This window comes from Leptonychotes weddellii, chromosome 2, assembly GCF_054177405.1.
Source record: "Leptonychotes weddellii isolate Sample4059 chromosome 2, ASM5417740v2, whole genome shotgun sequence".
NCBI lineage: Eukaryota > Metazoa > Chordata > Mammalia > Carnivora > Phocidae > Leptonychotes > Leptonychotes weddellii.
Window position 1 is genome coordinate 140,806,030 of NC_138370.1, and position 11,383 is coordinate 140,817,412.

Sequence of the window (11,383 nt, forward strand, 5' to 3'; positions counted from 1 at the left end):
CATGTGAAAAGGTGCTCGACTTCATTAATCATCAGGGAGAGGCAAATTAAAATCACACAAGGCACAATTATCACCCACCAAAATGGCCAAAATGAAAAAAAGATGGAAAATACCAAGTATTGATGAGAATATGGAACAACCAGAACTGTCTTATTTTGCTGATAGGAGTGTAACTGGCACACTTTGGAAAACTGTAATAAAATATCCAAATTTAAACATGGCACAACCTATGACCCAACAATTCCATTTCTAGGTATATATCCAGGAGAAATGCATTAATCTTTCATCATGTTCATTAAAAGATCTCTATTACAATGTTCATAACAATATATTTAATAGGTCTAAAATATACACTATTTCAATGTCTATCAACAATTGACTGGATAAATAAAATGTGGTGTATTCACATGGTGGAATGCAATACAGCATCCTCATGAACAAGCCGTAAATGGAGTCAACATATGGATGAACCTAATGAACATAACAGTGAGTTAAAGAAACTAGACATAAAAGAGTATGTGCTATAATGGTCCCGTTCATCATGTACAAACACAAGGCTGCTACTCTACTTACTACTTAAAAATCTAAGGATAGTGGATAACGCTGGGATGGGAGGGAAGTCGGTAGTGATTGGAAGGAAACACTTTTGGGATGCTGGTTGTGTTCTGTTTCTTGACCTGGTTGCTGGTGTGATCCATTTGTGGAATTTCATTTATGATTTGTGTACTTATCTGTAAGTATGTAAAATTTCAATAAAAAGCAGCTTCTACCAGAAGCTATGGGCAATACGGGGCTATTTGATTTGCCATTTGAGAGACTTGAGAAGGATTTGACAGACAGGATTAGATTTGCATTAGAAAGATTAATCCTTGGCTTTGTAGAGGATAGCAAGGAGAGGAGCTAAGGGGTGTGTTTGTAGAAGTAATCCAGGCAAGCGATTATGAAGGCCTGAATTAAAGTAGGGCAATAGGGCTGACAAGGACAGAGTATAGTTGATATTTAGAGAAGAAACAGACAGAACTTGGACAAGTCACTAAATCCCTCTGTGCCTCCTTTCCTCACTTGAAAAATGGAAGTAACAGTAGCTACTTCATTGGGGCTACTTTGATGATTTAGTGATTTGTTCCAAATCAAACAAGCAGCAAAAAGTCAATGCTCATTGCATACTATGCAGAGCAAGATATAAGGTATTCAGATTAGGAAGCTTTAAGGGAAACATCTTAATTTGGCAAGGTCCACACAACCCTGCCTTCTTTCAAGCACAGGTAAAATCACCTCCCTGCCTAAGACTGGGTAGTGTGGAACACAGAGTTAATGGCCACGGTTCGGAATACGACAGAACATGTCAGAGCCTGAGCGTGATCTGTTCCTACCAGGCCACCGGGAAGAGGTTAGGGGTGTTTGGGGACGGGAGTTCCAGCACCCGGAACGCAGCGCCTCCTCCCCTACCCCCTCGGCTCAGAGGCGGGGCCACTGAAGGGGCCGGGGATCCAGGCCAAGGGGGTGGAGTTGGGGCCAGAAAAGATGCCAATGGGACGCGAGCTTTCCCGTGTTTAACCAATTGAATGTGCTCAGGACCGCCTCCATCCGCTGATTGGCCCAACGCGTCTCCCTGTGTTCTCGCGGTTTGTGGGAGCCTCGCCGCGGTCTCACGAGGGTGCGGGTGTTTGGCGGCCGCGGTTAGGTGGTCAGGCTCCTCCGACACCTGGAGGCGTCCTTCCGCTCCGGACCGCCCTGGAGTCGCCGTGCCCGAGGCGGGGGTGAGGCGCGGCCCGGGCTTTGGGTTCTCGGGCTGGACCTCGCCTGCACCCGCCTTCTCCGCAGGAGCGGAGCCTGGCCGGCAGAGCGGCTCTGCTGTCACTTGGCCCAAGGACCCTGGGGTAGGAAAGCGCGACCTGATTAGATCCTGCCAGGTACTGACGCTCACTCCTCCTGTGTTGTATGCAACTTTGAAGGGAACATTTGGATTAAAAATAGTGAGTGAACTTGTGGTTCTATTGCGAACACACTTTTTAGTGCATGCAGTACCTATGGTCTACCATGCTTGTAGGGATTAGCCGCCTTAAGTGTGCCAGCCCGTTTTTAGCATGTGCTTATTGTGCTAATTTACGGAGAGTTCACGTGGAGCCACATTTACATTTTGAACTTCGTTTCTAATGCAGACCCTTAAAGTAGCCCTATTCACCTCCTAAAAAAGTAATGCAGATTCCTCCAGTAAGGGAGCATGTCAGTATGTACTGAATTCTTGCACTTGTCAAAAACCACAAAATTATCTTCAAGTACTTTATACTTAATACTGAAAGTCTTGAGCCTGAGTCTGTGTTTTCAGTGAAGGAAAAGCACTGCCAGAAAAGTGTGGGGGGGGGTGGGGTGGGTGGGGGGAGAGGCAAAGGAGAATCCAGAAGCAAATACTTAACCCCTGTAGACACCTGAATTTTCATGTAGAAGATGACAAGTGTTGGCGAGGAAATGGATGGAGAGATTGGAACCCTTGTGCATTGCTGGTGGGCATGTAAAATGGTTTAGCTACTGTGGAAAACAGTGTGATGGCTTCTCAAAAAATTAAACACAGAGTTACCATATGATCCAGCAATTCCACTTCTCAGTGTATACTCCAGAAAATTGAAAGCAGGGACACAGTTACTTGTACACTCATGTTCATAGTAACATTATTCCTGATAGCCAAAAGGTGGAAACAACCCAAATAAATGTAGAGATGAATGGATAAATGAAATGTGGTATATACATACAGTGGAGTATTAGTCAACCTTAAAAAGAAGTCAGTAATACCTGGTACAACATAGGAGAACCTTGAAAACATGCTAAGTGAAATAAGCTAGAATCAAAGACATATACTGTTATGATTCCACTTATATGCGGTACTTAGTGTACTCAAATTCATAGAGACAAAAAGTAATAGAGGTTACCAGGGTCTAGGGAGAGGAGAGAATGGGGAGTTACTGATTAATAGGTACAGAATTTCTGTTTGGGATGATGGAAAAGTTCTGGAAGTGTGATGGTTGCACAACATTGTGAATGTAAGTAATGCCACTGAATTATACACTTAAAAAATCCTTTATGGTATGTGTATTTCACCACACACACAAGAAGCAAAACTCCTCAATAAATACAATCTAAAGTTGCAACCAGTCATTGGAAAGCCTTGTTTTAATTCCAGAATCTGCACTGTACAAACATAATTTGTGAAAAAATTTTCAAATTTTGATTTGAACACTAAATGAAAGAAATTCATGTTCAAACCTTACAAGATGCTATTTTCAATGTATGTGTGTTTGTTTTAAACTCTGAATACACTAGGTAGTATGTGTCTAGAACTCCTAGACACTCAACCACATACATTGTTTTCTATAGACTAGAGACAACAGCATCCATTCTCTTGTTATGTATTTGGAAATAAACTATTTTGGCATCTTGCATTTGGCCTCCTTACCAATCAACATCGTTAGAAAAAACACAATTTCAAACTAGCTCTTTCTAAACATACAGCCAAGGTGGATGGCAGCTTCCATACTGTTATTAGGATGGATTTTCTCTTATGGGTTTTTTTTGGGGGGGTTGGGAGGGTCAATGCTCTTCTGCATATAGTTCTTGTATTTCAAATGTCGTTTTCCTAGCCATTTGACAAGTAAGAAAATGCTGATTTATTTTCTCCCCTTTTGTAGATGGGAAAATAGGAGGCATTCAAGCTGAGATGGTATGATGCTGAAACCTTCAGCAACTCCTCCAAAGATCGTTTGCCCTCTTCTGTTTTAATTTTGACTAATCTTTCATGTGTGGCTTGTGAAATCAGAGGAGTGATTGTTGCCCGGGTATAATATGTTTAGCTGCCCACAACCCTGCTTTCAGGGTTGCCAGCTAACTTTGAGTAGATATGAGTAGAATTATTCTTTTTTCCACCATAAAAACGAGTGACTGTTACTTAGAGCAATGAGTTCATATTAAGCTTTTTGTAAAGTTAAATAAATCTGCAAGTGAGACACTTGAGATGTTAACAGTAGTTCATGGTGAAGAAGTAATGTCAAGAGCAAGAGTTTTTGACTGGCACAAAAAGTTTAAAGAAGGCAGAGATGATAGCCACGATGATGTAGGAAGTGGCCGTCCCATTATCCACAGAACACATGAAAACAATGAGAGGGTCAGAAATTTGGTTTGTTTACATAGCTAAGAAAAATGGCCAAAAAGTTAAATTTAGACAAAGAAACAGTCAGACTCATGCTGAAAGAAAACTTGCACATGAGGAAAGTTTCTAGGAGGATTGTATCTCATTCTGTGGTTGATGATCCTGCAGAGGCCAAACAAAAACACAGCTGCACATGAACCTGCCACTTGGGTGTATATTCAGGGCACAATCCTACACTTTAGTTTCACTGGTCTTGGAGTACCTTCTGTCTGAATCTAAAATGAGCTGCGCTTCTTCAGACATGTTCCATTGGCTTTGTAGCTATATGAGTTGAGCAGAGTCAAGCCTGTAGAGTTGAGTGTGACAAAGTAGAGAGCATGGAGCTCAAGGTTTATTAGGAACACATCAAACTTACCACAGGACTTAAATTTCTACCTTGTTTCTTCAGGGTGAGCTCATTTCAATAATCAGTAGGTTACCTATAGGCTGGGCAGTTCAACAAACTTTCAACAGGACGCTAGAGATCAATGTTACTCTATATGGAGATATTTCAAAAAAGATAAGAAAAGAAAGGCCATCTTTAGGCAGAGATATTCAGACTTGTAATAATGAGACTTTTGTAGTGGGAAATTGACCTCAGATGTTGGAAATAGGTATTCAAATCTGTCACAAGAAAGAAAGAGAATAGGCTGTAAGGAATAGCAGGCAGTTTCAGTAAAAATACACTCTTCCCTTCCACCCCCCCACCCCCCAAATAAGAACCTGAGTTTGGTCAAAAGCCCACAAAACTTCACAGTCTTTACGTAATCTAAATTTCAGTTTTTAAAAAGATCTTATTTATTTATTTGAGAGAGAGAGAGAGTACGCATGCATAAGCAGGGGGAGCAGCAGGCAGAAGGAGAGGGAGAAGCAGGCCTCCCCACTGAGCAGGGAGCCTGATGCAGGACTCAATCCCAGGACCCTGGGATCATGGCCTGAGCCAAAGGCAGCCGCTTAGCCGACTGAGCCAGCCAGGCACCCCCTAAATCTCAATTTTAAATAGATTTTTATATATAAACTGTTTGGGTCTGGAATTTGGTACAAAGGGTAGACAAATAGAGCTCACTTTTGTTCCTAACTTCTTTCATCAGGAGAATGAGATGCCATGCATTGAGAGAGTTTTGGAAGGCATTACTGCAATTAGCAACACATTAACAACAACAGACACAATCTTTTCATCAATAAGAAGCTGAGTTTTGACCTTCACGTTTTCCATGTGTACTACTGACTGAGTGTGGTGGTCCTATCCTAAGCTTCAGCTCTAATAAGCAGTCATCAAAGGGAAGGCATTACCTTGCATATTCAGCCGGCCACCAATAGCTTTAGATTATGGTCAGTCAATTGGTAGTTTTACTGAAACACTAATAAAAAAGCATTGGTAATTCATGTCAGAGTTGAGATATGGAAGTAATAGGTGAAAAATTATTTTACATAAATTTGGGTAGACCTAGAGAACAATTTCAGGTGTTTTTGTCCATGAACATTAGCATTTTAGTTTAAGGAGCTACTTGAATCATGTGCTGTTCCTTTCCATAAGAAGAAATTTTGAGTTCAAAAGGATGAACTTCTCATTCAGAAACTTGTGTTTTTGCCCCACTTTCCTTCCCAGTCTGCAGGATACAGTCATCATTCAGTACTGATATGTTGCAACTTAGACACACCAAAATTGCTGTGTAGGACTTAAGTCAGAGCCCTGTGGTGGTGTCTCTGAAAAGACTAGTTTTTTTAGTTATACTATTAAGGTTTTTTGTTGTTTAAAAGATTCCCAGATGGGGCGCCCGGGTGACTCAGTTGGTTAAGCGGCTGCCTTGGGCTCAGGTCATGATCTTGGGGTGCTAGGGTTGAGTCCCGCGTCGGGCTCCCTGCTCAGCGGAGAGCCTGCTTCTCCCTCTGCCTGCCACTCGCCCTGCTTGTGCGCTCTCTCTCTGTCAAATAAATAAATAAAAAATCCTTAAAAAAAAAAGACTCCCAGAAATCCAAGTTTTCATTTTGTGGAACAGGAGCCAAAACTAATTGAGGTTGTTGTGGAAAAACTGTCTCATTTTAATGGTCTGTATTACCTCTGGGCCCCAGCTGGCCAAAGCTGTGTGACCCACAAGGCAAAAATTATAATTGGAGTAATGGTTTTCATATTGTCTTAATTTGTTTTCATTACTAAGTTTTTACAACTTGATCTTTGGAGGTGCTTTGTACTGTGTAAATGAAATTCACTGAAAGTATACATAAATAAACCATAAATTGACATCCCAATAAACCATAAATTGATTTTTTATTATTAGTTTTGATCATCTTTGTTTTATGAGGTATTTGCTAATCCTCCGTATTTTAGCTGTGTGCTCATTTCTCTCATGATTTAAATCTAAAGTGTAACTTCACTGCCATACCTCTGAAATTTTTTTAAAAATTGACTAATGAATAGATAAGATCTACCCCTACCCACACACCCATAAGGCACTAATAAAAACAGCGTAGGAGGCAGTGTGGTGGGGTTCCAGCTCCAGCTGTATTTGTGATCTTAAGCTTTCCATCTGTATTAGTTACCACAGGCTGCTTGGCTCTGTAACAAATTACTGCAAACTTGGTGGCTTAAAACAACAGAAATTTATTCTCTCACAATTTTGGAGGCCAGAAATCAGTTTTCCGGGGTCAAATCAAGTGCACACTCTCAATCTATTCCTGGAGTCTTCCAGAGTTTCAGGTGGCTGCCAGCTTCCCCTAGCCTCAAGTTGTATTGCTCCATAATCTTCAAGGCCAAAATCAAATCTCTTTCCGATTGTCTTCTCATGGCCTCCTCCCTTGAGCACAGTCTCCTTCTGTCTCCCTCTTATAAAGGCACTTGTGGGGGTGTCTGGGTGGCTCAGTTGGTTAAGCACCCGACTCAATCTCAGCTCAGGTCTCGATCTGTTTTGAGTTCAAGCCCTGCGCTGGGCTTCATGCTGGGCATAGAGCCTACTTAATAGATTAATTAAATAAAGGCACTTGTGACTAGATTTAGGGCTCAGAGATTATCCAGGATAATCTTCCCATCTTAAGAACCTTGACCTAATCACATCTGCAAAGACCCTTTTCCAAATAAAGTAACACAGGTTTGAAATTAGGACCTGACTATATTTGGGAGTCATTATTCAGTCTACTATACCGTAGGTTTTTCTCTTCTATAAAACCCCATAGAATCTCTGGAACAGTACTGCCAATGAAACTTTCTATAGTAATGGAGATGTTCTGTATCTGTTGTCTAGTACAGTAGCTTCTAGCCACATGTGACTACCGAGCATTTGAAATGTGGCTAATGCAACTGAGGAGCTGAATTTTTCATCTTACTCAGTTTTGATTTAAACTTAAATAGCCCCATGTGACTGATGGCTGTCATATTGGGCAGCACAGTTCTAGTATCTATGGTTCTAAATTCTGGACTCTGAGGCCCCTTAAAAAAAAGTTTGTTTTTTTTTTCCGTATCGGACTTAAGACTGCTTCCATCTTGGGGCACCTGGGTGGCTCAGTTGGTTAAGCGACTGCCTTCGGCTCAGGTCATGATCCTGGAGTCCCTGGATCGAGTCCCGCATCGGGCTCCCTGCTCGGCGGGGAGCCTGCTTCTCCCTCTGACCCTCCCCCATCTCGTGCTCTCTCTCTCTGTCTCATTCTCTCTCTCAAATAAATAAATAAAATCTTTAAAAGGAAAAAAAAAAAAAGACTGCTTCCATCTTTCACCTGCTATTGTTTAGTCTAATGGACTTCAAACTTTTTAGCATCAAAACCCTTTCTACAGGGACCTCTGGGTGGCTCAGTTGGTTAAGGGTCTGCCTTCGGCTCGGGTCATGATGGTTCTGGGATCAAGTCCCACATCGGGCTCCTTGCTCAGCAGAGAGCCTGCTTCTCGCTCTGCCTGCTGCTCCCCCTGCTTGTGCTCTCTCTCTGACAAATAAATAAAATCTTAAATAAAACTGGAAAACCAAAGTGTAAACTGAGCTGCACTGGTTGAGGTTTGGTAGTGGGAGAGGGAGGATCCATGGCAGCCGCAGGGTCTCCACCTGTTCACCCAGCCCAGGTGAACTTCTAGGGGCAAGGAGCCACCACTAGGACTTGGTGTAGCGGAGCCATTTGTGAGACCAGTGGTTATTCTTGGCAACTGTCTGCCATAACCTTCAGGCTTGAGCACTTGTAGTTTTACACCTTGAAACAGTAGCTAGAAAACAGTCGTGTTCTTGGCCCATTATCACTGGACCACTGCTGATGTAGTGTTTTACGAATTCCTTGTTCTGCCAGAACTTGCTGCAGCCTGTGGAAGCTTTAGGACTCCATTTTTCTTTCCCTTTACCTACTTAGCATTTGAAGTCACCTCATACAGGCCTTTTGTTCTACCAACCACCCCCCACCCCTCTGCCCCCATCCTCCACCTTGCTAACTAGTTCCAGCACTGAGCAAGGAAGCCTCACAGGTCTTTACAATGGAGGACTCTATCAGTGAATCAGTTGCCAACAGTATACATGGATTTTTGTCCGTTTTGTTCACTGATATGGTCACAAAACCTAGAGCAGTACTTGGCCTATGATACATGCTCTATTTATTGAATGAAAACCAAAGCCAGCATTTTAGTATATAAATACTAAACACCAGCATTGTCATTTTATTACAAGGACCATACAATATTAAAAAAATGATCCTATAGTACTACCAATGAATGACATTTACTGAGTGCTTACTACTCACCAGGTAATTACTATGTATAGACTCAACTTTAGTAACTCTGATGATTAGGCAGAGACTGAAGCGAAGTAACTGGTCTAAGATCACATGGAAGGGTGGGGGCTTGAACCTAGCTTTAGTGTTCTGCTGCTTCTAATAGATGGCTGTAAGCCACTCACTTGAATGCCATATATAATTCAACCGAATATTATTATGAGGCTTAATTATAAATGATACTGCTCCTTGTATTATACTCATGATGGGTTTAGGGCTCAAATATACCAGAATCAGTATTACACCAGTTTGATTAGCCCTTAGGAATATGGTGGGAACCAAGGTGGACTTTACTGTAGTAAAGCAGGGGCAGGGCAACCACAAACTAGACTTCTAAATATGACAAGGCTGTTATAGGATGCTAGAGAATTCCAGAACAAGAGCACTTATGGGGGGTCAGGGGAGGGATGATAGTGGCCACAGAAAAGTTGGGTAAGAGCAGGAAAGAGTATGGGTGCTAGGGAGCTGCTAGGGAGCGTTCCTAGGTAAACGTTACAGCATTCAGAGACCTGGGAGGCCAGATAGTTACCATTTTACAATAGTGTTAAAATATCCATCTTAGCCCTGCATACAAGCGGTCCTCTTCCCCTTCAGGTCATTTCTCTGCAGCTTCACTTTGCTTTCCCCCAAACCTTTACACACTTCTCCCTCAGGGCTATTTGTTTTCACTTGGCCCAACGTTCCTCACCCAAATGCATACAGACCCACAGCATCCCTGGTCCTCCCTGGCCCAGCCCTCTCTGAGCTCATGTCCTCTACTCTCAGTGCATATACATGTGCTTCCTCTTTCCCTTCCCTTCTTTTCTCCCCTCTAGCAATTATGGCCTTCTCACATATTTGTTGAATAAATTACCTAAAAAAGTGATGAGGCTGAATTTTACAGTGTAATATACCAGTGTAAAATGAAGTTTAGAAGGAAAGACTGGAACAATGCTATGAAATAAGCATGAAGAGTGACTGCAAGGTGAATATTAAATCTTTATTGAAAACTTCTGGAAAATGAGGTATTTGCAGACATTCAGGGCTGGTCAGCATGAACAACTAGCACATACTAGGCTCTGTTCATCTTGCTTCACTGTCTCGTTTCTTCCCATATGAAAACTTCCCCCATCACCTCGAAGATTTTCATATTCTAACAATCTAGCACCCCTGTATCCTTTAAAGCCCGTCACAGCTCGTTATGCTCATTCATCAAAAACACCTAACATGCTGACAGATGCCCCCTTTGTGCCAAATTTTGGTAACTTCGTAGGTCTGATGTAATTAAATACTATGAAGACCTTATATTCTTAATAGTTCTGCTGTGGGCTCCCCTGACCAAACTGGCCTCATCTGTCTCAATATTACTACAGCTCCAATTGAACATTAAATGCCAAGAGAAGTGACTTTCCAAGAGGTCACATGGCCAGAAAGTTACACGAGGATCCCTGTTCAGGGCCTCACATGTGGCGGGACCTTGAGTCAGTACCTAACCTCTTTGTTGCTTCATCTATAAAACAAAGGAATAGTACCGACCTCAGAGTTGTCAGAACTGAATGACAAGATGAAGGTAAAACACCTGCTAGGCTGCCCGGTCACCACCAGCACTGTCCTGCTGCTAAGGCCTGTGAAGGGCGCACTGGACACATAGCTGCTACAAGTTATGGAAGACTATTTGACCTCGTTAGTGTGTACTGTAAACTGGAGAATTGGTATAAGTCAGTAAAAATACCAGCATCAGAATATTCCAGCTTCCGCGGCCTGTACCTGTAGTATTCAACCTATAAAAAAGAAAAATTTCCGAATGACCTTTCAAGCAGAAAACAATTTTGAGGTATATTCTTTTCAGTTTGTCTCAAAGGATGTCCAGAAAACGCCTTGTGGACATGTGTTCCATCACCTGTGTTTTTTTCCACCTTCAAAGATAAGCATCTCTGAAGGTATCATCAAAACTAAGGTTAGGTTTAAATTTATCACTGTGCTGGGAACTGTATAAAAATATCACAAAGGGGGTCCTGGGTGGCTCAGTCCCTTAAGCATCTGCCTTGGGCTCAGGTCATGATCCCGGGGTCCTGGGAGGGAGCCCGGAGTTGGACGCCCTGCTCAGCAGGAGTCTGCTGCTCCCTCTGCCCCTCCCCCCTCCTCCCTCTGCGCGTGCTCACCCTCGCTCTCTCGTGCACGTGCTCGCTCTCAAAAATTTTAAAAATCACAAAGGTGCTTGAGCCAAAAGAATACTTTCCTCTGGTTCAGCTGTGACTCCAGACAGGATCCAAAGAGGAGTTTTACAATCTCCTCCCTGGGTTTTATGGAGACTTATTTTACCCTTCTGTGTTAGCCTCTTAAGGCACCATGTCAACCTCAAAAGGGCACAGGAAAGGGCCTTTTGGGATTTTTACAGGGTTCTCTCTAGGATCCCTGCACGCCTCCCTCGTCAATATCCCCCGGATCTCAGCGCTTTCCGGAAAACCCACCGGAAGCAGCTGTTGT

At 42.6% G+C, this 11,383-nt stretch overlaps 1 long non-coding RNA gene and 1 other non-coding gene across 2 annotated transcripts in view; one reads left to right on the top strand and one right to left on the bottom strand.

The window, feature by feature from the left end:
* The first annotated feature begins 1,637 nt into the window (after window positions 1–1,637).
* LOC115938343 (uncharacterized) overlaps window positions 1,638–11,383 on the top strand; it is a 33,863-nt gene continuing 24,117 nt past the window's right edge. The window contains exon 1 of the long non-coding RNA XR_014143030.1: window positions 1,638–1,913. This is a non-coding gene — a long non-coding RNA (uncharacterized LOC115938343). The remainder of the gene's footprint in view (window positions 1,914–11,383) is intronic.
* LOC115938762 (small nucleolar RNA SNORA26) lies at window positions 11,145–11,266 on the bottom strand. Its single transcript, XR_004073791.1, has one exon. It is a non-coding gene; the product is annotated as a small nucleolar RNA SNORA26 (small nucleolar RNA).